Raw genomic sequence first — 25,436 nt, 5'->3', positions numbered from 1 at the left:
CTCTAACAAAGGACCCTGAGGAGTGGTCATACAGGTGGTAAGAGGAGAAACCAGTATCACTAAAACTCAAAGAGAAGAGAATACATTGGAAGAGAAGGTAGTTAAAGTGTCAAATGCTGCAAATATATCAAGAAGGATTTGATCTTATAAAAAGTCATTAGGTATGGCAATTAAGCTATAACTGGTGATACTGGAGTGAGCGATTTGAGTTGAGGCCAAAGGTCAAATTTCAAACTGTTGAGAAGAGAGGAAGAGGAGAAGATGTAGCAAACAACAGTTAGTTATAGACTGCTCTTTTTAGGAGTTTAATCATATCAAGGCAGGAAATATATAGGGAAAATCGATTGAGCTGATTGTAAGGTCAGGGAAAACCTCCTTAAAGGTAGGGGAGACCTGGGGTGACTAGGTGGTGCAGTGGATAGAGCACACACCCTGAAGTCAGGAGTACCTCAGTTCAAATCTGGCCTCAGTCACTTAATTACCTAGCTGTGTGGCCTTGGGCAAGCCACTTAACCCCATTGCCTTGCAAAAAAAAAAACTAAAAAAAAATATAGGGGAGACCTATGAGTGTTTATAGGCAATGGGAAAGAAGCTAGTAGAAAGATGAAATCAAAGATTACAGAGGGGAAATAATTGTGAAATAGTCTACAGAGAAGGCAAGGGATGGCAAGTAGAGGATATGGATTTGACAAAGACAATGGTCATCTCTTATTCAGACATAGAAGTAAAGGAGAAGAGAATAGGGATAGATGTAAGTTAGCCCTACAGATGGCTAGAGTGCCAGACCTGGGGTTTAGAAGACTCATCTTCATGTGTTCAAATATAGCTTCAGACATTTACTCACTGTGTGACTCTGGGCAAGTCACTTAACCTTGTTTGCCTCAGTTTCCTTATCTGTAAAATGAATTGGAAGAAAAAGCAAACCTCTTCAGTGTCTTTGGTCAAGGAAACTTCAAATCACTCTTAAAGAAATGGGCATGATCAAAATAAAAAAAATCATAAAGAAAAAAGGGGTGAGAAGAAGGAGCTCATGGAGAAGTCTATTTTTGTCAACAAGTATAAGACATGGGAAAGAGGTGAGGGTTTTTTTAAGGAATTCACTGAAAAGTTTTTGAGTGATTTCTGTCAGGTGTGTGATACAGTCATTTAAGGAAAAATAAAAGGATTGTCTTTGAGATTAGATAACATAAATTTATAGAGGACCTAAGCAACATGTTTATGTGTCTTCTTCTCAGCATACCATTTAGCAACACTTGGGTAGGAGCTGGAGGAGAATGGTAGGGGTGATCCAGGACTGGGGCTTGTCAAACATCTTGTGATGCAACAAGAGCACAAGTGATTTAATAATTGATGGCAGTATTAGGTTCAATTGGTTAACTCTGGAGGCAAGATGAAGGAAAGAGAGAGAGACAGAATAGGGATGATGGCCTCAAAAAAACTATTGAGGAGGAGATTAAGGAACCAGCCTCCCCTAAATCTGATTGGATTTACTTTCTACATTTTGTATTTCTATTTAGGTATATGCATTGCTTCATCCAATAGAATGTAAGCTGCTAGAGGGCATTTTGTCTTTGTATCTCTAAGTGCCTACTTAGTACATTGCCTATCATATAGTCTTGACTTTATAAATATTTGTTGGTTGATCAGTCCAGTTCAGTAAAGCAGGAGATTGGACTATATAGTTTATCATCTCTCTTTGGGCTCTAAAATGCTATGAATCTTGGTTTTTCTGCCATATTCCTGTCCTACACTAGCTGATAAAGGAAATTACAGATAAGAATATGACATTTCATGGGATGGATGTACTAAATCAAAGGGTCTTATCCTGGAGTTTCTGAACTTATCTTTTTTAATCTAATGGTAAATGTTGTTCAATATAATTAGTTGTCTTTGTAATGCAATGAATTTTTATTTTATGTATTTAAAAATATTTCAAAGAAGGGGGTGTAGGCTTCACCTGACTGCCAAAGGATCAAGGAAACAAACAAACAAATAAAATTAGGATCCTTTAAACTAAATGAATTAATACAATGTAGATTTCACAATGTAAAACTCTCAGTAGACACTTAGATATTCTAAGTAAGCACTTCCAGAACTCAAGGTACAATGGGGGACCAGAAATGGGGAGAAATCATAGAAGATTAGAGAATCTGGGTAAGGAGGGAGACAACAATTAAGGTGAGCTTTGAAGGATGAGTAGGATTTACATCCAAGTAGAGATGAGATCATAGGGTCATTATAGATCTAGATATAGGAGGACCCTCAAAGGCTAAGAGTTCAACCCTCTCATTCAATGGTTAAGGAAATCAAAGCTCAGGGAAGTCAAGTGAATTCCTTAAGGTCAAATAAGGAGTAATTATCAGAAGCAGGATATGAACCCAGGTCCTCTAAGGGAAGGATTTCTGGGAATGTATGGGGATGTTGAGGTAACAATGTGGGCAAAAGTACAGAAGCAGAGCCCAGTGAATAGACTGGTCTGACTCCATAAATGAGGACGGGGTAATAATAATAATATTAACTATATAATGCTTTAACTTTCACAAAGCTCATTGTACATTATGAATGAATGGGTGAAAAGGAATCATTGGAAAGTGATAGAACTACAGAAGCAAGAAACTCTACCCTCAAGGAACTTACATTCTAAAAGAGGAAGCCAAGACACATAGGTGAATGGTGGCCAGAGAAGAGTGTTTTAAATGCCCAAGAAGATAATTGGAAAAATAGGACATTCAGTCTGTACATTCTTTTCAGAAGCATTGCTACAGAATATTGATTACAGACTTCAGATTAAGAAGCATTAAAGGTGGGAAAAAGAAAGTACAGGGATTACTCAAACAAGGAAAATAGCTGATCTATAATTAGGATTCCATGATCCTTGGGGGCACAGAGTTAAGTAGTTTAGGATCTCAATGGATCCTCAGCATTATCCACTGTGATATAGTGCCATTCGTACCCCCGTTTTACAGATGAGGTTGACAGAGGTTAAATGGGTAGTGTCTTAAGTCTTCCCAATTCTAAATTCATTGGTTTATTCATAATGCTTTGTGGCCAAGGCATAGGTGTTGGAGGAGAGGGAAGGGAAGATATAATGTGACAGATTCTGGATGATTTTGGCTATCAGAAAAAGGAATTTAGTTACAGTGAGCTTCTTTCCATATTGAGGCAGTGAGGTGGCCTGCTAAACCTTGAGACAAGAAGATATGAGTTTGAATTCTGCCTTGGACACTTCACTAGTGGGTAAATGTCATTTTCCTTATTTGTAAGATGCTGTTATTGTTGGTCTCTTGTTTGTCCTTCTTTCTTGAAGAAGACTATATATGACATCAGGACGGTAATGCCATGACTAGCAAGTGATTTGGATTTAAGTGAGAGAGGAATGTGAAACGTCTTCTCTAGAGCCATCAGGATCTAGTGGCAAGATACAGATTAAGGCAATTGGAGATGATCCAAGGTGCAATGGGAGACCTGGATCTTTTTAAGCTAAGATCTTTATTAGATCTCAGTTTGACTGAGGCAATCCCTGTTTAGTGATAAGGCTAGGTAAGAAATGAGGCAAAAATATGGTCTCTTTTACCTAGTAAAAAATAAAAATAAAAATCAATGTGGAAAGGGGAGATTCTCAGGGTTTCAAAAGAGAAACAATTACTATTTACACTCACTTTGAGCCATGAGAATCCAAGGAGTAACCAAGTGAAACTCGAATTGGAACCTATTATTGATGGATCAAGGAGAGCCAGAGTGATTTGAGTTTAAGATATAGTCCATAAAAAGAATAAAAATGATGCCTACTTCCCGGGACTGTTGGAAAGAGCAAATGTGATAAAAGAAAACAAACTTTGAAAACCTTGAAGTGCTTTGTATGTAAGCTACCTTTCTATCGCCTGAAGTCATGTGACCGCTCATTTTTTCCATCCTTCCCAATTTGCCTTTTTGAAGTACCTATCGTGTGTGTCACTCTTGGCTGCCTAGCCAGTATCAGATAACTCACATTCAAGGAACGACTGCTTCCTGCATATAGATGTTCACTGGGTACAGAGGTTCAGGATGTACAGATGGGCCCCAAGAACAGATGTTTGCCATGTACAGATGTTCCTGTCTCCAACAGCATCAAGGCAGGTTATCTGGAGCCAGGAGCCCCAGCTGATATTCCAGGAGGACAGAGCCACATTCTCCTGCTCAGGCTGAAGGCACTAGAGAAAACACATGCACTTTGGAATCAGTCTCCAAGCTAAATATTTTTCTGTCCAGGGAGCTTCTTTTACGTCAGCTGGTATTTTGGTCGGGAATTACAGAATGTACTTCTGGCTATGTTGAAAACACCCTTCCTTTTTTAACCAGGGCTTTAGGTACACACACATACACACACACACACACACACACACACACACACACACACATACACACACACACACACACACACACACACACACACACACACAACTCTGACAACTGTGTTACTTTCCTAACACCTTAGACATGTAGGAAAAAATATGGTCATGAAGCTGGCCAAGAGCCCAGACTTGGATCAAATACGAGGCTCGGGAAATGTTAGATGCAGCTGAGTTCCAGGGCTTGTTGTTTTGTTTAGTATTTTTTTTTCTTAGCAAGTGCGTAGAATCATTTCATAACCAAGTCCCAAGAACACCAAGCCTTTCTTTGGATGTTTGGATTCAGAATAGATCTCTCTCCCACCACTAGGCTTAGTCCTTGGACCTCGCCCTGGAACCACCAGCCAAGCTCCTGTCTCTTCTCTCCTGGAGTGGCTATGGGGGACATATTTTCTGTGCCCCAAGACAGGACCTGTGGTCTGAAAACAGTTTTTTTTTTCCTTTGACCTTTGTTCTGATTTTGCATACTAAAATAAAAGCATGGAATGACATCATTTCTATCATTTCAAACAACTTCAGATGCTAGGGAAAGTAATTGTGCTCACCAGGGCTTGGAAACATTTATTGAGATTATGCCCTCCTACCTTCTGGATCAGCTGCTACAAGTGATCAGATTTCTCTATTAGTTCACTTGGGTGGGTAGTGGAGACCTCTGCTGCTAGATCATTGACAGCCCTGGGCCTTCCTTGCCCCTTGTACTGTGTTTATCTCTTCCCTCCAGGGAGCATTAGAATTAAAAAAAAAATTAATGAAATTATATCTTAAAAACTTGGCAAACAGAAACCTTTTTTAAATTAGTCTATTTCCAGATGTCAGGGAATAGAAATATAACTTCAAAATATTTAAAATCTAACTCTATGGCAGTGGTTTTTAATTGGAGATCTGTGAATGTTTAATAGAATATTTTGAGAGCTGAATTATAAGATTATTGACTTCTTTTGCAATCCTATAGATGAGAGGCAAGGTTTAAATGCATTGAAAATCATAATTCTTAGATGGTATCCATTAGCTTCACCAGATAGCCACATATGACTTTAAAAAAGGGAAGAACCCTGGATATACAGAGTTTGTGGATAATACACAGACTATTGATGGTCCCTGCAAAAGGGACTTATGATATATATGCCAATCAGCTCCATTTGACCACCTATTCTACCAGTTCTATTCTGATCCCTGGGAGGCAAAGGAGCTTGTATAATACATCCAGGAAATCTTAGTCTTGTCCAAAATGACATGGTAGGTCCAAGTGAAAACAGTCATGGGAGGTTAGGCTGTTTGGTAATGCAGAGGACAAAGACAATCTAGACCTCTTTCTGAAGTTGCAAGGCTGCAAGGAGGGGAGGGGAGGAAAGGAGAAGGGAATAATTAAGTGCTTATCATATGTCAGTCATCATGCTGTGTTCTACAAATATTATCTCATTGCATGCTCACAACAACCCAGGACGGTAGGTGGTATTATTATCCATGCCTTGAAATTGAAGAAACTGAGGCAGAGAGGGAAAGTGATCTTCCCAGGGTCACCCCATTATAAATAGCTACAGCTATTACTGAATACTTACTATGTGCCAATCCATAAGGACTGAAATAAAAACAAACAAGACGTGTCTGAGATGGAATTTGAAATCAAGATTTCCAGTCTTCCAGACTGCATCTCTCTTCATAATGACAGGCTGCTTTGCCTATCATATAACAAACAAATACAAATATAGTATTTGGGAAAAAAGTGTTGTACTTGAAGTTAGGAGACCCAGATTCAAATTTTGATTCTTATCTTTATTAAATATGTAGGGGTGGCTAGGTGGCGCAGTGGATAAAGCACCGGACCTGGAATCAGGAGTACCTGAGTTCAAATCCAGCCTGAGACACTTAATAATTACCTAGCTGCGTGACCTTGGGCAAGCCACTTAACCCCATTTGCCTTGCAAAGACCTAAAAAAAATATGTGGACAAGTCACAGAAGTAACTTCTTTGAACTTCATTTTTTTTCATCTATAAAATGGATACACCACCACCTACTTCACAGAGTCATTCTGGGAAAGTCTATATGCTTAACTCTGAAAACACAATAGAAATGTGAACTTTTATTATTACAGTCACTGTAAAACTCCTTTTTGTTGTCCCTGCTTCTCTTGTCTAATGTGATGCTGCCTGATTTATTTTATTACATGGAAAAAATATGTGTACTTTGACTTTAAATGGCACATGGGGACATTCATTCATTCATACACTCAAAATATCAAAACAAAACAGGAAGACCCTACATGGCTACTTATGGGAGGTCATTGCAGGATGAATAGGACTAAAAATGCTGCCTTAGTGTCATTAGAGAGAAAATGGATCACAGATCCATTTGAATTTGGGGAAAGTGGAACAGAATTAGGACCTTCCCAGAAAATATCCAGAAGTAATAATCTGACTCTGGGAGGGTCAGAGTGTAACCAAGTTCCTATAAGCTTGGAAGGTCGGACAACATTTCTACAACCTGTGTGTCTCAGAAGTAGAGTGGCATGATGAGTAGAGTTCTTGAACTTCAAGTTAGGAAATCTTGGATTTCAGTTCTTTCTGGTTCTATCATTTGTTATTGCCTTCAGTTTCTAACATTCTGTGAAGTGCCTTCACGTTCTAACAATCTAGGTTCTAAGGTCTCTCCAATTCTGATGTTCTTTGGGCTATAATCGATTTTGTTTTATTTTGTTTAGCAATGAACTGAGTCAGCCTTGCATTTATCATCTGCAGACCCTATTTGTAGACAGAGTACACCACTAAATGATATAATATGATCAGAGGGTTATCAATAATCCCATCACTCACCTCCCTCCTAAAAGTCTCACCCATTACTTTGCACATTACTTGAGATTCCACCACAAGAGAGACTCATTATTTTAGGTCTGAAAGGCAAAGTGCTTTCATCGAAAGATTTCAGAACTAGAAGAAAGGAGACCAAGGTTCCAATCCCAAAACTGCTGTGTGACAGTGGGGAATTCATTTAACCCCTCTGAGACTCAGTTTCCTCTTGTGAACAATGGGAATGATACTATTTATGCTACTCCCCTCATTTGGAGAATGTTGTTCCATTCTCTGCCCTGGTTTTTTTTTTAAAGTCAATCTGGTAGAGTTTGCTTAGTTCTGGGCTCTGCATTTTTGGATGGACATTAACAAATGATTCTATCCAGAGGAAGACAACAATAATGGGGGCAGGGGAGGAGACTATGCCATATAAGAATCAGTTGAAGCAAATGGGAATATTTAGCCTGGAGAGGAATAAAGACATGAAAGCATCTTTAAATATTTTAAGGTGTGTCCCATCAGATTTAGTCTAAGTGACATCAACTAACTAACTAACTAATTAATCAACCAAGCAATGAGTAATATTTATTAAGCATCTACTAATAGATTTGCACTGGAGATGGAAAGAAAAAACAAAAACAATTGCCGACCTCAAGTAATTCTCATTCTAATAGAGAAAAAAAACATGTAAAAATATCAGGGGACAAAAGACAGAGAGAGAAGGAGGAGGAGGAGGAGGAAGAGGAGAAGGAGAAAGAGGAGAAGAAGAAGGAGGAGGAAGAAGAAGAAGAAGAAAGAAGAAAGAAGAAGAAAGAAGGAGAAGAAGATGAAGAAGAAGAAAAAGAAGAAGAAGAAGAAGAAGAAGAAGAAGAAGAAGAAGAAGAAGAAGCCAGGCCTCCTGGAGGAAGAAGTCTGAAACTAAATCTAAAAGGAAGCCAGGGCAGGGATTAGGAAGATAAGCATGGAGCCAGTGCAAAGAAATGGAGATGTGAAATGAGTAAGGTGCATGAGGAACAGCAGGCAGACCAGTATGGTGGTAAAGTGATGAAATAGTGGAATATGAGATGATTGATGAGTAGGTTGGTTTTGTTGAATGGTTTTCACCATCTCTTTCTATTTTATTCTTTGTCCAAAAAGGTGGTTAGGAAAGGGAGGAAGGATCTCTTCAGAGATAAAGATGATATAAAAATAAAATAGATCAATAAAAATTTTAAATGATGGAAAGAGAAAATTTAGAAAAGAAAAATCTTTCAAATAATTAGGACTGCTCCAACATGGAATATCCTGCCTTGAAAGGGTGGGGGATTCCATTATTATAGAGGAGAGTCCTTTAGAGGTCTAAGTTGGATTAGACATCTCCTAAGGTCTCTTCTAGCTCTCTCATGAGATAAGTCTATAGAGCAGGAAACTCAGATGTAGGAAATGATCTTAAGGTTACAACAGATAAGTGACAAAATGGAATTTGGATTGGATCTTCTGAATCATAATCTATTGCTCTTTCAACTATACCCCTAAGAATGGTCACTTGAAGAAATGTTCTCCAGGGGAAATTGAATGGAAAAATGAAAGGGTATTAGTGACATTTACTCTAGGTATTCCCAGCTACCTGCTCCCTCCCTGAACAATATCTTCATGCAGATCTCTTTGACTAGTGCTCAATTCATGATCATGATGATGATGATTAGCATTTATGTGGTGCTTTAAGATTTGCAAATCACTTTACAAATATCTTATTTGATCCTCACAACAACTTTGGAAAGTAGTACTGTTATTATACCTATTTTACAGATGAGGAAACTGAGGCAGAAAGATGTTAAATGATTTGTGTAGGGCTATATGTATGTGACTAAGGTCAAATTTGAACTCAGACCTTCTTGACTCCACATCCCAGTTTGCCTTTTCTCCATCATCTTCCTAGAATGTATTCTCTCCTCATCTTGACCTCTTACAATCCCTTGTGTCCTCCAATGTTTTATTCATGTGCTTCCATCTATGGAAAGCTTTTTCTCATCTCCCTAATTTCTTAGTGTTCTCTCCCTTCTCAAATTATCATATGTATATTAATGTATTTACTCCCTGTTCCTTCCCCTTCTTCCCCAGTAGAATGCAAGCTCCCTGCAGTCAGGTATGAGTTAAATAACAACCTAGCTTTATATTCTCCACCTAGAGCATAAAATAGTCTTGTTGGATTGAATGGAATGAATGCTCTCTCACATAGAAAATAAAGAATTACATAGACTTCTTCATGATGCGGTGTTAATGACTGATAAGGTTTAATGTTTTACCCTTGAGAAGGACATTTCATATTTTAACTAGAAAAAATGGCCTAATTCCAAAGAATTCCATGTCTCAGTAGTCAACATGAGAAAGGTCATCCTGAGGTCTCATGGGAGCAAGGGTCAGAACTCAGCGGACTCCTCCATCTAAATGAAGGCAATTTTTCCAGCTCTAAAGTTTCAGAATTCTTCCCTTTACTGGTTTCCTGACTTCCTTTCTCTCCTCCTTTTCCAGATATTGGCCTCATCGTGACCCCACTCATCTGTTGCCAGTCTACTTTACTCTAGAACCTTCTTGATTTACTATAGAAAAAGGGTTAACCTTATTGCCAGGACCTGGGTTCACTCATGCAAGACTCACCTTCGTCCTGAACATGACTAAGTCAGTTAAGGGAGGTTAATTATAAGACACTGGATTTAATCACTACCCAAAATGTCCAGTTCAGCTCAGTTCTGGTATGTTCAATATTCTAAAACTATAATAAAACATTTACAGTTCCAGAAGGTGATTTTTGAGTCAAATCAAAAACTAAATATTATCTATTCTGTAAGTACATGAATGAATGACAGAAAGCTAGTCTCAAAGTCAGAAATACATAGGTGTCTCTGATACATCATGGTTGAGTGACTGGCCCATAGTGAGAATATAATGAGAAGAACCCTAGATGTTTCAGAGAAGGTACATTGGTGAAGAGAAATTTTTCACCCCTATGCCAATGAAATCCTAGATTCTGTCTCTATTTTATACTATTATGTTCCAAATATTGGTGATCCAAAGTCAAAAATGAATCCCTACCATCAGGGAACCCACAATCTCATATCCATATAAGTATATACAAGATTCATAGAAAGTAAATTTAAAGTTCTTTTGTAGGAATTCACCACTGACATGGGTAGGGAAGGCCTAGCACTTCGCTGAACATAGCCAACATGAACTTTTTTTAAGGGAAAAAAAGAGATAATATTTAATAATGGTTTGTTTACAAATCAGATTAAATGGCATACCAATTGGTGTCTATGATCCCATACTAGTATTAACAGAGGCAGGATCTGAACTGAAGCTTCTCTACATTGCACCCTCTTTCCCTTGCCAATCACACTACCAAAGGTTGGCAAGCACTGGTAATTCATTTTCTTTAAGCTGCTCTGATGCAGATCTTTAATTAGGGGTTCAAGACTCACCATAATCTACTCCAGTCTCCTCTTTCACTTTTGGCTGCCATTGGTCTTCTCACTTTTGATAGACTAGTTCAGTAATTTTTTAGCAATGTCCAGCTCTTTGTGATCCAATTTGGGTTTTTCTTTTGTTTCTTTGTTTCATAAACTGGAGTGATTTGCCAAATACCTTTTCAGCTCATTTTGCAGAGGAAGAGACTGAGGCAAACAGGGTTAAGTGACTGGCTCAGAGGCAGGATTTGAACTCATCTTCCTGTCCCCAAGTCCTGCACTCTATCCTTTTCTGATCACCAAGCTGATGCTCTGATTGATAAAAAGATACAATAAAATTTTATCTGGTCACTTACTCATCTAATATTTATTTAAAACCTTCCACATGCCAATCATTGTGTGGGGCATTGGAGATACAAAAATCAAAAAAAAAAAAATGAAACACTCCCTGCCCTGAATTTTCTTACATTCAGGGAATTGGACCAGGGAACAACAAGCACACATAAGAATTTTTTTTTATTAATTTTCAATATTTAGTTCCAACACACACATATAAATAGCCACAAATTATATATAAAAGAAAAATGAAGGTCATCTAGAGGAGAGGGAAATGTACTCCAAATCGAGAGGATCAAGAAAGGCCCAATGAACTGAATCTTAAAGGTAGCTAGGGATTCTAAGAAGCAAAAGTGACCATAGGCAAAAGCTGAGAGACTGGAGATGGACTACCACATGTGATGAACAGAAAGCAGGTCCATGGGTTAGAATACAAGTAGCTTTGCATAAGCACACATCATGAAAAAAGAAAGAATGGGGAACAGGCTACAGGGGAGGTATGAAGAGATCCCCTATCTCCACACTCATTTTTTCTGGCCATCCCTCTTCCTGAAATGTTCTCACTCCTCATCTCTTTAAGTTAAACTAAAATTCCATCTTCTACAGGCAATTTTCTCCCATTCCTCTTAATTTTAGTGCCTTAAACTAAAATTCCATCTTCTACAGGCAATTTTCTCCCATTCCTCTTAATTTTAGTGCCTTTCCTCTGTTAATTATTTCATCCTCCCTTTAGTATTTTTGTACACGTTTAACCTTCTTGGATTGTGAGCACCATGGGGGCAAGGTCTATCTTTTACCTCATCTTGTATCCCTAGCCTTTAGCACAATGACTGGTGCTTAATAAATGTTAACTGATTGACTGACTGATCACCATTCACAACGTTGCACCATACTGATTCTATTGTATTTTTTTATTTTATTTTTTTATTTTTCAAGGCAATGGGGTTAAGTGGCTTGCCCAAGGCCACAGGGCTAGGTAATTATTAAGTGTCTGAGGTCAGATTTGAACTCCAGGGCCAGTGCTCTATCCACTACACCACCTAGCTGCCCCCGATTCTATCGTATTTTTTTGACTAGTGTGGAAGACCAATTGTGATGGATGGGTGACCCAATAAATAGAGCTTATTTAATAAAAGAGATAGTGAGGGAAACTGGGCTACCTTTAAGTTCAATAGCCAAGTCTTTCAGCCAGGAAAGTTTGGAACAAATTTTGTTTTTTGACCTTTAAGAAGAGCTTAGGTTTAATAATGCTGCCCCTTTTGTGGGTCTGGCCCTGGCCTGGCTACAATGGCAGGAAAGGAGGAAACATAGTTCTTTCCATTGGAGAGGTCACAGCCTGGATGAAGAGACAAGATACAGAGCATCACAAAAGTTGGAGTTAGGAAGGGACCTCAGGGGCCATCTATTCCTATCTGTCCCACAGCCAAAATCCTCTGGACAGCATCTCTAACAAGTGGCCATTGAGCCTTTGTTTAAATATTTCCAGGGACCATTCCACCGATGCCATTTGAAGACAGCCCAGGCCACTTTGGGCCAGCTCTAGGCACCTGTCACCAGTCACTTCCATTTTGGCCTTCTCTGACCAAGTCGACTCAGTCTTCCATTCTCACATGGCAGTTCCTTAAATAGCTGAAGACAGCTATCATATTCCCTGGACCTAGAGCCAGGAAGATGAATCTTCCAGAGTTCAAATCTGGACTCAGATGTTTACTAACTGGTTGACCCTGGACAAGTCACTTAAAACTGTTTGCCTCAGTTTCCTCATCTGTAAAATGAGTTGGAGACAGAAATGGCAAACCACTCTGTATCTTTGCAAAGAAATCCCCCAAAATGAGGTCATAAAGAACTGGACATGACTGAAATGACTGAACAATAAATAAACAAGCAAAAAACTCTGATTCCAAATTCACAATGGGTAGCATGCTGTGAACTTTGGGAATCATAGAAGGTAATCAATGATATCAACCATTTCAAAGACATTTCAAATTCAAAGAATTTGTACTGATTTTATATGTCTCTCTCTCTCTCTCTCTCTCTCTCTCTCTCTCTCTCTCTCTCTCTCTCTCCATATATATATCTTTGGATATGTGTATATGTGGCTGGCGCATGCTGCCATTGTTGTCGTTCAGTAGTTTTTGGTCAAAACCAACTCTCTATGAGACCATTTGGAGTTTCCTTAGCAAAGATATTAGAGTGATTTGTCATTTTCTATTAGAGTGATTTGTCATTTTCTCCTCCAGCTCATTTTACAGATGAAGAAACTGAGGCAAACAGGGTTAAATGACTTGCCCAGGGTAATGCAGTCAGTAAATGTTTGAGACTGGATTTCAACTCAGAGCTCCCTAATTCCAGGACTACCCACTGCTCCACCTAGCTGTTCTGTCCAACAGCTACTAGACCTAGTAATAAATTTATTTTAACCGCTTTAACTACCACCACATAGAAGGATTTGAGGGGTATACTGAGAAGACTTTCCCTTGCATCACTCTTGCCCTCTAAGAAAATGACATCTTCCCCATTGATGCCTGTAATTCAATCATTAGCTCTGCATTCCTTTGCCTTCTCCATGAAAACCTCTTAAGATGCCACCACTTCTGGCAAGGAAAATCTATCCTAGAAGGAGGGAGCCCTGTTTCTACCCCTTTTAGATAAAATGCTTCTGTCCCCATCCTCAATTTCCTCATCTTTATATTGAAAGATCTGGATTGAGGACTATTCATAATATTAAACCATCTTGGGAACACAACTATGTTTTCTTCACAAGATGGTTTAACATAGGGAAACTGAGTCTCACTGACAAGAGATCTGCACTCATGGTCAGGTACTACCAAATAACCAGAATCAGAGTTTGAATTTCGAGTTTTTGATTCTTAAGTCTGGAATTCTTTGAAATATCAACTCTGACTCACTTATTCTGAAAGACCTAGATAAGACATGAGTCTTGTTATTCATCTTTCCCTCTTGAAGAAAACCGATGGCAACAGGATGGTGATGTCTTGGTTTGCATATGAATTAGATTTAAGGGAGGCAGAGATGTGCAAAGACACCAACTTCACTCTCTTCCCCAGAGTCATTGAAGTCCAGGGTTAGGAGCTAAGTATCAATGCCTAGTGAGGGTCCAGGATGTAATGGGTGACCTTAGTCTTTCTAAATCAAGGTCTTGTCTATAAATGACTGGAGCCAGATGACCAAAGAGCAAAAAGGGAGTTGATCAAACCTGAGGGAGGAAATCTAGTTTTCAACTGAGGACTTTTGAGGCCAAGGTATAGGTGAAATCCAGAGTTGGTCTTTGGAGGTCATTCTAAGGTCCCATAGAATATAAGCTCCAAGAGAACAGGGATTTTTTCATTTTGTCTTTGTATCTATAGCACCTGGCACGCTCATTGCATTAACTGATTACTAAAATTTCCTTTAATATTTTGAGATTAATCAACTTTTATCACAATATAAATAAGATGAACAGAAAAAGTATTTCTGATATATGAGTGTTAAGTCTCCATTAGAAGGGTATGAGCATCATCAGGTGAATAGAGTGGAGAGAGTACTGAATCTGAAGTCAAGGAAATGAATTCAAATCCAGCCTTAGACATTTACTGTGTCATTCTGGAAAAGTCACTGAACCTCTGTCTGCCTCAGTTTCTTCAATTGTAAAGTGGAGATAAAAATAACATCTCTTTCCTAAGATTAAATGAAATAAAAATTATAAAGAACTTAGAACCATGCCTGCCACATTTAAGATTCTTTATAAATGCTTATTCCCATCCTTTATAGGTTCAAATCTAGAAGGAATCTTATAATAGGTCTAGATAAAGAAATTGATGCTTAGAGAATTTAGGTGAATTGACACATAGTTAACGAATCTATCAAGATTTGAACTTACATCTAAACCCGGTTCTTTTCCGATTAAACCTCCCTGTGCTCCCTTTCCTCCTCCTGAATACAGGATTGAAATGAGGAGGCAGACATTGAGACTGGAGGTATTGAAGACCTACCCCTTCCCCACAGGTGACAGGGTGATGGGTCTGACCCAGCTGGGCTGGGGAGTATCCTATCAGCTCCCAAGTCTCCAGGAAATCATCCTCTGCCAGGGCTGCTGTTGAGTTGTTGTCTCAGGGGTGTGGGTGACTGTGGTCAGGGAGCAGTATTGGGCTATTGTGAGTGGCAGCCTGCCCAGCCCCTTCTCTCCATTGGCCTACAGATGATTAAATCAGGGCCAGTCACCCACTAAAACCAACCACCCACAGCCTACTAAATCGGGAGTCTCCAAAAGGGACTAAGGCTGAATTTAGTTTCTTGGGGTTATTCTTTGCCATACAGATGCCATTTTCATTACTGCAAATATCACCTCCCAGGGCTGGAAGGAATCTGGAGAGGACATTTATATGGGCTCTTGATTTTAGCCTAGATAACTCTCAGATTGTCTGAGAGCCAAGAATCTTATCCATACAAAAAGGATAATTATAATAGCTGACATTTGTGTATTATTTTGTAGCTTACAAAGCACAATCCTCATACTAACTAGCAGGACAGGATGTAAAGCAATCACGGGTTATTTTCCATGGGAAGCAACTGAGGCACTAAAGATTGAGTGGATTTCCTAAGTTAGGACTCAAAGCCAGATCTTCTGTTCCCAAAGTCTAAGATCTTTTCATTTCATCAGACTACATTGATGCTCATGTGCTTTACCCACAAGGGAATTCCTGGAGGTAGCAGGAGTAGAAAGGAAATGAACAAAGATTTGGAACTTACATTCAAATCTTTTTTCTTGCTGTTCATTTATTTCTGACTCTCCAACACACAGTGTCTGAGGCTGGATTCAAACAAACTCCTGTCCTCCTGACTCCAAGGCCAGTGCTCTATCCACTGGGTCATTTAGATGCACAACTGGTGTTTTTAAACATTAGATAAAGAGCTTCCTAGATGGTGCTGGGGGTTAGAAAAACTCATCATTCTTCAGCAAACTTTTAAATCTGAATGAGTTAGAGTTAGACTGTCCCCGTTTCCTTGAATAGTTGGACTCAAATAAGAAGAAAGGAAAGAATGGAGGGACTTGGACAGACAGAGGCAGTGAAGCAGTGAAGAAACAATTTGGGGTGTTTGTAGTAGAAGAAGACAAGAAAAGTTTGTGAGAAATTGAGCCCAGAGAGGCAGCTAGCTGGGGCAATAGATAGAACTCTTGTCAAGTCATACACATACCCTGAGACACATACAACAAACACACACATACACAAATGGAGAAAAGGAGACTTGAGCATCATGGGATTCCAAGTTTATAGAAGGGGGAGAGAAAAGTAGAGACAGAGACAGGAGGCTCTGAGTTCAACTCTACCCTCAGATACTTACTAGTTGTATGACTCTGGGCAAGTCATTTGACCGTGATTGCCTCCAAAAAAGAAAGAAAAATGACATGGAGATCAGACAGTGAGGTCTGGATTTCATCTGTGAGCAGTAGGGAGTTATTGAAGGTTCTTGGGGGAGTGAGTGCTTTAGGAAGATAAATGTGTAGATCAGATTGGAGTGAGGCAAGATGACCAGTAGGGAGGCAATTCAGGGAGTGCCGGTGAGGTGAACAGGGCCTGATGGAGGAGAGCCCATGGGGTCAGAAAGAAGAGGGCTTTTTATCAGAGATATCACCCAGGAAGAATGGTTTGATGACTGACTAAATGTGAGGAAATGTGGGAAATGAAGGAATCAAGGCGGCTTTTGAGATCCTCAACCTGGGTGATGGGGAGAAAAGGGGCGCTGCTGACAGCCACGAGGAAGCCTTGGCCCCACTGGAGGCTGGAAGGCCCCAGCAGAGCCGGCCCACTGCCCCCTGGCGCCTGCCCCCTGCCCCTCCCCAGCTCGGCCTGGCCACAAAGTGGCCCCTCTCTCCCCAGGTCATGAAGGCAGCCTTTGAGGAAGAGAGCTCTGGGGAGGGTTCAGAGTGTTCCAGCCTGCGTCCCCTCGGTGGCCAGCTCCCTGCAGTCTCCAGGCAGCATAAATAAGGCATCGTCATCCCAGGGTCTGCCCCCCCACACTCCCTCACACTCGGGCCTGAAACAGGAGCCTAACATGGTTACCTCAACATTTTTGGCCCAGCCTAGGCCTGGAACGAGGACGAGCCGTGGTTGAAGAGAAACACTCTGGTCCTTAGGTTACAAAACCCCTTTCTTTCTTTTTTTCGTTCCCTTAGAAAAAACTAACAAACTTTCTTTCTTCCCTTTTTCCCCTCCCTCCCTCCCTCCCTCTTTCCTGGAATGTTATGTCTGGAATGTCCCCATTCTGCTGTTTGTTTTGTCCAATTTCCTTGTCCCTTGGAATTTCACCCTTATCAGATTTCTTCATTGAAGGAGTCTGGAGGCAGGTCTCTGTTTATGGGCAGGGGAGGCCGGCCCTTCTGCTGTTATTGTGGGGATCAGCATCATCAGGATTGGGATTTGGGTTACTATTATTACTGGCTCCCCTGAACTCTTGCCAAGGCATACACATGCCCTCACATACACATACACACTCATACACACACACACACACACACACACACACACACACTCAGAAGCTGATGAGGATGCAGAAAAGGAGACAGGAGCATCATAGGCTTCAAAGTTTATAGAGAAGGAGACAGAGAGAGAAAGACAAGGAGAGAGAGGAAAAACATAAATAGAGAGACACAGAGACAGAGAGAGAGAGAGAGAGAGAGAGAGAGAGAGAGAGAGAGAGAGAGGCACAGACAGAGACAGACAGATGGGAGAGAGAGAGAAAGACAGAAAGGAAAAACAGATATAGAGACAGAGAGGGATAGACAAGAAAGAGGTAGGGATACAGAGACACAAACATAGACACAGACAGGAGAGGGAGAAAGAAAGAGACAGAGAGACAGACACAGACAGAGAGACAGAGAGAGAGATGGAGTTGGGGAGGGGAAGGAATTTTAGCGGGGGAGAGGAGACAGGAGAGGAAAGGATAAAGGAAAATATTCCTAGAATCATAGATTTACAACTGTCCACTTCCCTCATTTTACAAGTGAGGAAACTGAGGTCCAGAAAGATTAACTGACTTGCCCAGGGTCATATAGGTAGGAAGTGGCTAAGCTAAGATCTGAACTCAGGAGACAGCTAGATGGTGCAGTGATAGAGCATCAGCCCTAGAGTCAACAGGACCTGAGTTCAAAACCGGCCTCAACACTTAATAATTACCTAGCTGTGTGACCTTGGCCGAATCACTTAACCCCATTGCTTTGCAAAAGAAACCCAACAACTGCAACAGCAAAAAAGATTGGAATCCAGGCTCTTTTAACTCCTCAGACTTAGCACACAAGTACTCTACCCCTATAGTTAGACAGATCTTCTTGTTTTTTCCTTACACTTAGCATTACATCTCTGATGCTGTCAGCTGGTAGTTCAATGAATAAAGCACTAGATACGAAATCAGGAAACCCCGAGTTCAAATCCAACTTCAGACATTTATTGCCTACATGACCCTGGGCTAGTCACCTAACCTCAGACTCAGTTTACTCACCTATAAAATGGGGCTAATAACACCAACCTTTCAGATAATTTCAGATAATTAGCACAGAGTAGGTGTTTTATAAATTCTTATTCCCTCCCTTCCCCCTCTGTCATCCTAGGCCTGTTTGCCATCTTCTCCTTATCTCCTTAGAATCCCTAATTTTCTTCAGAACTTAGCTCAGTTGCCACTTCCTCTGAGGCCTTGACTGAAACTCCAGCTGCTAATGTCTTCCTCACAAAATTACACTTTATTTTTTTCTGTTTATTTAAATATACAAGTTCTATTCCTCACCAGCATGTAAACTCCCTGGGGGCAGGAACAGTTTCATTTTTGAATGCCCAGTATAGGACACACAGTTCCCGATACCTTATTGCAACACATAGTTTAATAAATACAGTGCTGAACAATGTGATCTCCGCTCTGACCCTCAGTTTCCTTTCCAATACAAGAAGAGTTGTGCTAGATCAGTGGCTCTCAAACTTTTTGGTCTCAGGACATCTTTATACTCTTAAAAATTCTTGAGGACCTCCTCCCCTCAAGAAACTTTTGTTTATGTGGGATCTGTTTGCTATATTAAAATTTTACATCAGTATGAAAACAATTCTGACTTCACAGATACCTCCCCTTAAAGAGTCCTGGGCCCTGAACTATACCACACTTTGAGATTCCCTATGATGCTAATATATTGTCTATAATGTCCTAGATTTATGGCTAAAAGTGATTTTAGAGGTCATCTAGTTCAACCTTCTTTTTATAAAGGAGGAAACTGAGACCCAAGGGATCTAAGTCATTTTTTGTTCCATATCTCTTGTCCACATCCTTGCTCTCCCCGGGTAGGGGCCGAAACATTGGAAACAGGACCAATGACATACATTGTTGAGTGCCTTTTGAATGTTGAGTGCCTTTGAATATATTGAAGTATAGCTGCAGCAAGGATCCCAATGGCCTAATTATAGTCCTATCCAACACACACCACTTGCTTTTATAAACAAATAAATCTTCTGCCTTTGTAGGGTAAAGAGACCTCAATGATGAGCTGAAAAGGTCTAGGCTCTATTCCTAGCCCTCCTGTCAATTCATCATGTGGCCTTGGAAAGGTTATTGCATTCCTCTGGATCTGGACCACACTTCCCAAATCTGTAAATGGAGAAATTAGGCTAAAACTCTTTCCAGCTCTGACATTCTAGATTCCTAAAGTCTCTTCTAGTATCAAGATTCTAAGTTTTAAAGCCCCTTCCATCTCTCACATTCGATATTCTAATCTGGTCTCCCAACTCTGACATTCTAGGTTCTAAGGATCCTTCAAGTCCTAATGTTCTAGATTTCAAAACTTCTTGCAGCCTTAACATTCTAGGTTCTTCCCCTTTAAGTCCTAACTTTCTAAGTTCAAAGGGCCTTTCAAGGCCTAACATTTTAGGATCCAAAGTCTTTCCCAGCTTTAACATGGTAAGTTCTTCAGGTCTCTTCTAGCACTAATATTATATGTTCTAAAGTCCCTTCCAATTCTCACATTCTATAGTGTAGTCTCTCCATTCTGACATGCTAGTTTCTCAGGTCCCTTCAAATCCTAACATTCTAGATTCTAAGGTCCTCTCAAGCTCTAACATTCTAGGCTTCAAAGCTTCTCTCAGCTCTAACATTTTAGGTTCAAGGTCCCTTCAAGTCTTAACATTCTAGGTTCTAAGGGCCCATTGTATGTTCCAAAAATCTCTTCCAGCTCTAACATTCTAGGCTCTGAGGTCTCTAAGTGCTAGCATTCTAGGTTCTAAAGTCCTTTAAAGTGCTAATATTCTAGGCTCCAAAGTTTCCACCAGCTCTAATATTCTAGATTCCTAAGGTCTTTTCTGGATTTGATATTATATATTTTAAGGTCCCTTCCAATTCTCATTCTATAGTGTAATCTCTCTGCGGTCTTCAAGCCCTAACATCCTAGACTCCAACGTCTCTCTTAGCTCTAACATTCTAAGTTCTAGGATACTTTCAAACCCTAACATTCTAGGCTCTAAAGTCTCTTCCAGATCTAACATTCTTGGTCCTAAAGTCCCTTCTGGTTCCAACATTTTTGGTCTTGTGGTTTTTCCAGTTATAACATTCCTGGTCCTAAGGTCCCTTTTAGTTCTGGCTCTCTAGGATTCTGAATTCAGTATTTTGTTTTGTTCTCTGAAAATAGTACCACATCTTGTTTTCATTTTCTCTGTTTGTGGTCTTCATTCCTTAATACAGATTTCCTGATCTCCATAAGCTTCTTCTGGACAGCTTCAGGGTCAATCATATGTGAGCTCACTTAGCACACACTAGCTTTGCTATATGGCACTTCCAACTTCTTTAAACAACAATAGCAAATTAGCATTGAGTAATACAGTAGTCACCAGGACAAAGATAGCCAAGGAGAGCAGGCCAAGAATGGGAAGCCATCAAAACGACAAGGTATGAGAATGCTTCATCGAGTCGTCTTTAAAGAATTATGATTCAAACTATCTCTACAACTCACAGAGTGTCTCCAAGTCAGACAAAGAGCATTTTGTGGGGTGGGGCTGGGGGGCAAGGGTATCACATACTATGCTCTCTAGAGGAAGCAGGGTGCTCAGCTGGTTAAAAACAGGGGCTTATATAGGACAAGAAATATTATGTTTCTAGCTGGATATGCCAATTTTGCAATACAGGGAGGAGTTTGTTATTAGGAAGCCCAACATAGCCTTGGTGGAATTGTGCTTGTGGCTCTCCAGAATATATACAGAAAAGCCCATCAAGGGAGAATATCATAATTATTATGATATTATAATTAGTTTGACTTCATAAATTCAAGAACTTTTCTAGGGAAGGTTCCTTCTGTGATTTATGGTCCAGGGTTCAAGTACACATCCTATTATTGCTACTTTCTTATAGCCTCTGTGGTATATTTAAACAGGATGATTTGGCCAAGTGGTGTGGTTAGGTAAAGGGTATTTTTTTTTAAATTTAAGGCAATGGCGTTAAATAACTTGCCTGAGATCACACAGCTAGGCAATTAAATGTCTGAGGTCACATTTGAACTCAGGCCCTCCTGATTCCAGGACTGGTATTCTATTCACTGTGCCACCCAGCTGCCCCCTCAAGGTATATTTTTTAATTCTTATGGTCTCCTATGATAGGAAATTGGGTCTGGAGTATTGGCTAGGTTTTCATCAAAAAGATGTTTTTGTTGTCTTTCCAAGGGCTCTTTTATTGATTCTTATCCCATTCTGGGGGCTCCCCTCAGCAGTATTCCCAAGTCTTGTTCCCTAGGGCTGTACCCTCAGCCATTAGCTAATCCACCAAAAGAATAGCCCAAGGTTTTTCTCTGGTCCCAGGAGTTCACAGAATCAAAGAGCCATCCAGTGTCGAAGCTGGAATGAACCTAAGAATGTAGAAAATCCAAACTAGAAGGGGCATCAGAACATAGGACATTAGAACTGGAAGGGACTTGATCATAGAATTTTTGATTTGGGAGGTCCTTTAAAAATAGGGTATCAGTGGGGCAACTAGGTGGTACAGTGGATAGAGCACTGGCCTTGGAGTCAGGAGCACCTGAGTTCAAATCCAGCCTCAGGCACTAATTACCTATCTGTGTGACCCTGGGCAAGTCACTTCACCCAAGGCTTGCAAAAAAAAAACTAAAAAATAAACCCCAACTTAACCCCACTGCTTTGTAAAACAGCAACAACAGCAACAAAAAATAGGGTATCAATGCTGCAATCAAAATCTTCATTTCGCTTATGAGGAAATTGAAGTTCAGAGGAGCACAATGAATTTCCCAGAAGTCACACATCAGATTAGTGGCAGAACTGGGATGAAAGGAATGAACTACTATTAGCTGAATTTCACACCTTGTGACAGGCAAGGGGGGAAGATGAGTTTCAAAAGTTAAGATTCCCATCTTGAGGGAGAGTGCCTTCCAGACCAGCCCAGACCAACCCTTTTCTTCACTATTCTATGCTCTCTTAAGGAAGAGACCTTAAAGAATATCCCTACCCTCCTTATTCTACAGAAGATGACTGAGACTAATTGACCTGTTTAAGATCATAGAGATCAGTTGCTTTGGACCACTTTCCCAGATTGAAGCCAGTTACATCTCCCTGCCCTGTCCAACTCATCATGATCCCATTCGTTTTTTTTTTCTTGGCAAAGGTATTGGAGTGGTTTGCCATTTCCTTCCCCTACTCATTTTACAGTTGAGAAAACCGAGGCAAACAGTATCAAATGACTTACCCAGAGTCACTGAGTGAGTGTTTGAGACTGGATTTGAACCCACAAAGTTGAGTTTTCCTGACTCCAGACCCAGAACTCTAGCCACTATACCATCTTGCTGCCTTCACTGAGGTGATATCTCTTTTTCAAAGCTCTCAGATGCTGAAGAACCCATTTTAATATATTCCTCCCCATCTCCTTTAACTCCCAATAGCTAGAAGTCTAATTCCTTTTAACCACTTGAGAGTAATTAGCTTTTACAAAGAGATATTCCCTTCAAAGGTAGACCGAGGTCAGAAATGTAAACATTTCCACTCAAAACATGGGGGGAAGTACTCTCCCCATACTACCTCAGTCACTGGGGAGAGTGGACTCCTACTGAATGTGATTTCTCCATACAGTTCTCGCCAAATAGCTGTGATGGAGGATGGAGAAGATTGTATCTCCACTGCTGCTAAGCTAGGCTCACCATCTGGTGACTTGCTCTACTTTCCAGATCTTACAAGGTCATAGCTATATCCAATTTCCTTCACCTTAGACAGGATAGACCAAATGCAGAGGCAAAGAGTAGAGACCTGTAATTATGGGCTAAGTGTCGACCATGACTATGGAGGGCCCTCATTAGATATGGCCTCTTCCCTTCTAGCATTATCATCTCTGTCACCAGAAAAAAACCATGGAGGGATGAGCCAGACTGGGAGCAAGAGTCTGACTGGCCAAGGTCAGTGAATGCGCCATGGGTCCTCCTGCCTCCAAATCCAATGCAACATCAGTGATTAGGATTCAGTATAAGGTAGGACTGTTTGGGGTTCTACTGAAAGATTGATTTCTAGAAAACCTAAAAGAATGTCCTCATATAGGCCAGTTAGAGTTAAACTTTCCTTCTACCCTAGAAAAGGAGAAACACTGCTGAAACTCTAAGCAGGCTATTTACTGTTAAAATTAAACAATAATGAATGACAAAATAATTTGGAATTTGACGAGGTGAGGCTCTAAATGATCCTCACTGAGAGTGGGGCAGGAGATTCTCATCCACCCTGGCTCTGCCCCTAACTTTTTGTGTGACCTTTCTCTGGTCCTCAGTTTCCTCATCTGCAAAGTGGGGACATTAGATTCAACATCTCCAAAGTTCCTTCGAGTCTCTGAATTTCTGAAACCAAACAGCAAATATTTCTTAAGTGCCTACTATACAGTCTAGGGCCTGGGGAGTTGAGTACAAAGAATGCAATCAAAAGCTAATTATCTGAGCTCAACATACTTTTTGAGAACTCTGGGAGAGAGTATAATAAAATTCCTCACTTTCTGTTGGTTTGAGATGGATGTGGCTGTATTATCTACCATCAATAGTGCTATTATTAATACCAGGTTCTTCCTTGCCCTAAGAGATGTTTATTCAGAATAGCGGAGATGAGGGGAAGTGTGTTTGCCTCATCTCCAAGGTCATGGGCCCAGGGTCCCGCCCTTACAGTCCATGAACAAATAGTAACCTTCCCATCTCAGGGCCAGGGTGATGTCCAAGCCTGGGGCTCAGGAACAAGGATTTCAGATGCTAGATGCTGTCTGTTATTTTTCCGGCTTCCTGATATTGATTTCTGCCCTGCAGGCCCATGGACACTTGAAGGGAGATTTTGGCTTAAAGTTGTTACTCACTCTGGAGGGAGGGGGCAAAATGAGGCCCCAATATTTTAGCTCTCTCTTGCCATCTTTCTTTCTGTCTCTGCCTCCTCATCTAAGTCCCTCTAACTCTGTCCCTCTCTGTTTCTTTGTCTCCTGATCTCTCTCTGACTCTGTCTCAGACTTAAAGGGAACCAGATACACAGAGGGGGCTCATCTTCTCATCCTCCATAGGGCAGTGAAAGGGTGAAGAGTCAAAAGAAGGAGATAAGTCAACCAACCAAATGATCAAGAGAAAGATCCTGATCCAAAGCAGATAAACCAACAGAGAAGACATGAGTACACAAAGAAAAATTAGTCCAACTTCCAATGCTTCTGTAACTATGAAGTTCATGTATCCCAGACTTTCTAGTGCAGACCTGACTACAAGAAAAGAAAACGATCATTTATAAAGGCTTTGAACACACTTAGGCTTTGGTATATTATGTCTTCCAATTTTTGATCCAAAAATCATGAGATATGTATTCCATATGTATATTGCATTTTATTTAGCTAGAGAATATGTATGTATATATGTGTATTGTGTTTTACATAAATGTATATATAACATGGGTATAAGTGTATATGTATTTGTGTGTGAATGTATGAGAGAAAAAATTTAGAACTGGAAGGGACCTGTATTATTGTTTATCCCATTTTAGAGAAGAGGAACTTGAGACACCTCCATCCCATTCCATTTTCCCCCCTGATGCTATAAAGCTTGCCCAGGTCCCACCTGTAATGAGTTGATGAGCAGCATCACCAGAATTAAAACCTAAGACTTCTGGGTCTAATTCAGAGCCCTTTGCTCTGGGTTTGCACAAGCAGTGTGTAAGTGCTCCCTGGACCGTCAACTCATTCACATGGCAGAAGGAAGACATGGAAGAGCTTAGGATTTTAAATCAAGTCATGTATTCTAATTTTGGTTAACTAATTCTGTGGTTAACTTTGGATAAGGCAAGTCCCCTCTTTTCTTCCATCTCTTCATGTGTAAAATGAAAATGTTGGACTGATGACATGAAGGCCCTTCTAGCATAAGGAGGCTATGATTCTGAAACCATGATTAGTTTTAACATTTTTACTTGGAAAAACCCATTTAGAATGCCAAATAGCCTCAGGGTCCACAGGCTCACAT

General features: G+C 40.3%; 1 long non-coding RNA gene across 1 annotated transcript; it reads left to right on the top strand.

Moving 5' to 3' along the window:
- LOC141496204 (uncharacterized) lies at window positions 1-24,813 on the top strand. The gene is made up of 3 exons (XR_012470979.1): window positions 1-161; window positions 23,295-23,441; window positions 24,445-24,813. It is a non-coding gene; the product is annotated as an uncharacterized LOC141496204 (long non-coding RNA).
- Window positions 24,814-25,436: the final 623 nt, after the last annotated feature.

Source organism: Macrotis lagotis, chromosome 8 (genome assembly GCF_037893015.1).
Source record: "Macrotis lagotis isolate mMagLag1 chromosome 8, bilby.v1.9.chrom.fasta, whole genome shotgun sequence".
Taxonomy (NCBI): Eukaryota; Metazoa; Chordata; class Mammalia; order Peramelemorphia; family Peramelidae; genus Macrotis; species Macrotis lagotis.
The sequence above is the reverse complement of the archived record's forward strand: the minus strand, read 5'-3'. Positions and strand labels throughout refer to the sequence as shown.